Consider the following 5,752-nt stretch of genomic DNA (forward strand, 5'->3'; position numbering starts at 1 on the left):
AACAAACAACCATTCATACTCACATTCACACCAACAGACAATTTAGAGTTGCCAATTAACCTGCCATGCATGTTTTTGCATACCATTTTATAATGATTTACCAGTTCAATTCAGAAGGCTTCAATTTCCAATATCAATTTGTTTTGCAATGAGTATCAACAAGTCGCTGGATTGGATTTGCGTTCTCCATGTTTTTCTATGTTGGTTGCTCAAGGATTGGCAGATCTAATGATTTTTGTATACTGGCAGAGAATAAGATGACAAAAAAATATTGTCTATCCTGAAGCACTGCAATAAAAACGTGAACTGTTTGATGTGTACAATATTATTACATGGGAACTATTCATGAGGTTTGCAGTATTGGGCTTTCTGCAGGAACTAGAGGGTTAAATCGCCCTTATAGTTCCAAAGGTGCTATTGACATGAAAATTTCACCAGATGTTGGGATCAACATGTAATGTAATCCATACATGCAAAGAAAGTAGAACAAATAAGATCAGAAATTAAGTTGTGTGTAATAATGTGAAATGACACAGTGAAGAAGTATTGAGCACACCAAACGGAATTTATTTAATACTTTGTACATAAGCCTTTGTTTGTAATGACAGCTTCAAGACGCCTCCTGTATGGAGAAACGAGTTGCATGTATTGCTCTGGTTTGATTTTGGCCCATTCCTCCACACAGGCAGTCTTCAAATCTTGAAGGTTCCGTGAGCTTCTTTTATGGATCTTGAGTTTCATTTTTTTCTCCATAGATTTTCGATTGGATTCAAGTCAGGTGATTGGCTGGGCCATTCAAGCAGCTGTATTTTTTTTCTTTGAAACTAATTGAGAGTTTCCTTGGCAGTATGTTTTGGATCATTATCCTGCTGAAATGTCCACCCTTGCTTCATTTTCATCATCCTCGTAGATGGCAGCAGATTTCTGTCAAGAATGTCTCGGTACATTTGCCCATTCATCCTTCCTTCAATAATGTGAAGTTTACCAGTACGATTTGCTGAAAAGCAGCCCCACACCATCATGTTCCCACCTCCGAACTTCACTGTTGGTATGGTGTTTTTTGGGTGATGTGCAGTGCCATTTCTCCTCCCAACGTGGTGTGCATTATGGCATTGCAAAAACATTTAAATTTTGCTCTCATCCGACCAGACTATATTCTTACAGTATTTAGCTGGCTTTTTCAAATGTTGTTCAGCAAACTTTAAACGACCTTTGACATGCTTTTTTTTTCAGCAATGGGGTCTCACGTGGTGAGCGTGCATACAGGCCATAGTGGCGGAGTGCATTAATCACTGTTTTCCTTGTGAAAACAGTACCTGCTAATTCCATGCCTTTTTGAAGATCTCCACAGGTGGTCCTTGGCTCTTGGACAACTCTTTTGATTATTATTTGCACTCCTCTGTCAGAAATCCTGCAAGGAGCACCTGATCGAGACAAATCTATGGGGGTATGATTGGCTCTCCACTTACGTATTATGGCCCCAACCGTGCTCACTGGAACGTTCAGAAGCGGAGATATACACCTGTAACCAATGCCATTGTGATGTTTTGCAACAATTACTTTGCGATGGTCTTGAGACAGCTCTTTGCTCTTACCCATCATGAGATGTGTCTTTACTCACACCTTGGCATTGAGACCTTTTTGTCGGCCATCATTAAGGCATGAAACAGCTGATATTCATTTGTTCTGACAAGGGGCTAGATTACTGTTTGATTATTGATCGATTTTAGGTGTTGTCTCTGCTTGCCATGCCTTTTTCCACGGCCCTTTCTTCATGTGTTCCATATTTTTTGCCTGTGTCATTTCCCATTATTACACACCACTTAATTTCGATCTTATTTGTTCTAGTTTCTTTGTATGTAAGGATTACTTGGGTTGTTCCCAACATCTGGTGAAATTTTCATGTCAATAGCACCTTTGGAAATATGAGGGCGCCGAACCCTCTAGTTCCTGCGGAAAGCCCAATACAACTCCAAACCTCATGAATAGTTCACATGCAATAATATTGCACACATCTTTGAAAACATATTGAGTAAGAAAAATGGTGACGTGTTAAATACTTTCAGCCGCTGTAACAATGACTAGACTATCAAAGACTTCAGTCTTTGACTGCTCTTTTCCTGCTTTCAATGCTTTTCCAAATGTTTTTTTTCATCATTCCCCTTTGCCTCTTTAATTAAATTCATCTGTCTCAACAACTCTTCTAAATCCAACTCACACCAATGTTGACTCAAGCGATGACAAATGCCATTGCTTTAAGCTGTTTATTCAGTCAAAGCTCAAAGAAGCCAGTGTTGCTCATGAAGCCTTGACTCAAGCGATGCCAAATGTCTTTGCTCTAAGCTGTTTTCAGTCAAATAAACAGTTATTCAAAACAATTGACTGTTTGCTCAATCATCCCATGAATAATGCTTATGATAACCACTAATCATGATACTAAAGCGCATGCACTCACACACACACATGAATATACTGTATCTACAGTGGGTACGGAAAGTTTTCAGACCCCATTCAATTTTTCACTCTTTGTTATATTGCAGCCATTTGTTAAAATCATTTAAGTTCATTTGTTTTCCTCATTAATGTACACACAGCACCCCATATTGACAGAAAAAAATGTAATTGTTGAAATATTTGCTGATTTATTAAAAAAGAAAAACTGAAATTGTGACACTCATATATTTAACTCAGGTGCTGTCCATTTCTTCTGATCATCCTTAAGATGGTTCTACACCTTCATTGGAGTCCAGCTGTGTTTGATTATACTGATTGGACTTGATTAGGAAAGCCACACACCTGTCTATGTAAGACCTTACAGCTCACAGTGCATGTCAGAGTAAATGAAAATCATGAGGTCAAATGAACTGCCTGAAGAGCTCAGTGACAGAATTGTGGCAAGGCACAGATCTGGCCAAGGTTACAAAAAAAATTCTGCTGCACTTAAGGTTCCTAAGAGCACAGTGGCCTCCATAATCCTGAAATGGAAGACGTTTGGGATGACCAGAACCCTTCCTAGAGCTGGCCGCCTGGCCAAACTGAGCAATTGGGGAAGGTGAGCCTTGGTGAGAGAGGTAAAGAAGAACCCAAAGATCACTGTGGCTTAGCTCCAGAAATGCAGTCGGGAGATGGGAGAAAGTTCTAGAAAGTCAACCATCACTGCAGCCCTCCACCAGTCGGGGCTTTATGGCAGAGTAGCTCGACGGAAGCCTCTTCTCAGCGCAAGACACATGAAAGCCCGCACGGAGTTTGCTAAAAAAAAAACACCTGAAGGACTCCAAGATGGTGAGAAATAATTATTTTTTTCTGTCAATATGGGGTGCTCTATGTACATTAATGTGGAAAAAAATTAACTTAAATGATTTTAGCAAATGGCTGCAATATAAAAAAAGAGTGAAAAATGTAAAGGGGTCTGAATACTTTCTGTACTCATTGTATATGGTGGGATAGTGGGTGAGTGGTTAGCACATCTGCCTCACAGTTCAAATATTACTTTGTGTATGTTTTCTCCCTACATGAGTGGGTTTTCTCTGAGTACTCCGGTTCCCTCCCACATTCCAAAAACATGCATGGTAGGTTTATTGAAGACACTAAATTGTCCGTAGGTGTGATTCTGAATGACCTAGCACTCCATGAGTTGTTAAAATTGTTTTGGAAATTAAATCAGGAAATCATTTTATCTTTTGTTATTTTATATCTTTGCAAAGAGAGAGAGAGTCAAGAGATTTGAGTTGCTTTGCGTCTCTTCCTGTCTCTGAAGAACATGGAAGAACAAACGCACAGTTAAACTAAAATGGAAAGAAGAAAGAAAGACCCATTCACACAGTTAAAAGGGAAAAGGGAGGTTGGTACAACCCCCGAGACAGGATCACAGAAGGGAAGAAACAATTAAGCTAAGTACGTTGTACATTTGAAAAAGTCACACAAGAACAAAGAACTATTGAAGTAACAGAATGACACAAAACTATGGGATATTATAATAAACTATGTGATAATATAAGAAAATAGTACAGACTATATTTTGTCATAACAAAATACATAGTGGAATGAATACACAACAGTTAAGAGTTGATAGATAGTTGATCAAATTCATGCAATTAGCATTAGGACAGAAAATGAGACATCATGACAGTTCAGAGGTACATCACAAGAATACCAGGCCAATACCAGGCCAGCAGCGGATGCGACCAATTTAAATTCCATTTGGCAGAAGAATTGAAAAATATATATTGGTATGGTTTTACAGTATGGTTTTGAAAAATTATCTTACTCATCTTTGACGTTTTTGAGGGGCGTTTGTCAACCATAACATCGTGAAATGTTGTCCAAGATTTGTAATGCGTGTACTTGTTACACGTAAAGCACATTAAGTTGCATTGTGTATGAAATGTGCTTCATAAATACAGCCGCCTTGCCTTGTCGTGGATAAAACTAGGACGTGTTCTATTTCATCAGCAGTGAAAGATGAAAAACAGTGGTTCTATTGCTGCTCAAATTACACGATCAAGTTTGCTGCTTCTGTCTCAGCAGCTTGGTCTAAAATCAATGTTGGAGGGGCATTTTTGTGGATCTGCGCACCACGATGCAGCATGACAGACTCGTCGAGTGCAGATCCTCTTCATTAGAAGTTGATAAAGTAAAGTCAATATAGTGCGTATCGAACGGTTTGATACACATAAAATTGAGACCAGAGTTTTAAATACTCTATTTAAAAATAGATAAATTTTTTGCTCACTGTCTGACATGAATTCAGACTAAACTTTTACCGTTTTATTCTTATCAAAAATATTTGTGCCAAGCAGGTGTGGGTATACTTATTGTGCGCCGGCTGGACGCCTGTACATTGGGGTTCACCACGGTGGAGGAGATTTTGTCATTTTTTTTCTGCCCTAAACTCCAAATAATATAAAAATACCCCCCAAAAAACAAACAAACGAACAAACAAAAAAAAACACACCACGTATGAACACGCCCTATCTTGGTATAAGATACTTCACGGAGACATTTCATATCGCATCAGATGCACTGAGAAAAAATTATTTGCTGTTCAATTAGCTAGCGATAACTCCAAGTGCCTAATTACCTTTTTAGCTAATAACTACGCTACAATTACAAGCCTGTCCGAAGTCAGTGCCGACACAAAACAGAGCAATTCAAGAGGAGACATTGAAGCATCACTGCGTGGACAACTGTCATTTCATAGGTTGTGTCAGGGTTGTAAATCGGTCCGTGTCTCTTTAGGTAATTGGATATAACGTTTGGAGACAGATATTACAAATAAAAAAACGACAAAAACATTCAAATACAGCTTGATTTTCTTACATTTTGTCTGGAACGAGTAAGGAAATGTTGAATAACGGTTTGAGTTTTCAATTTTCATTTCCAGACCGAAAACAAAATATAGCACGGGTCACACATCGAAAAACGGCCTGTATATTTGTTTTGGATTGGCGGAGGTTTTCACCGACATCAACAGTTCTCATGCTGGCCAGTATAGAGTGACAGAGTGGTGCCTACACATGCCAACTGTTGGAAAACACAGAAGAAGAACGAGGGGGCACAATTACTAGCCTGCAGTTGTGGGAGAAAGCAAAGGGCGCCCCCTCAATTTGCCTTCATTTGACTTCTCTCCTTCCCACACCTCCAGCCTATGAATCTTATGAATTGCGCCTCCTTCTTCTTCCTCCCACTTACCCTGGAGTGTTTATAAATGCTAATTGCCACGCACCTTGTTTGCAGCATTCACCTGGGTTGG

This window comes from Phycodurus eques, chromosome 7 (assembly GCF_024500275.1).
Source record: "Phycodurus eques isolate BA_2022a chromosome 7, UOR_Pequ_1.1, whole genome shotgun sequence".
Classification (NCBI taxonomy): domain Eukaryota; kingdom Metazoa; phylum Chordata; class Actinopteri; order Syngnathiformes; family Syngnathidae; genus Phycodurus; species Phycodurus eques.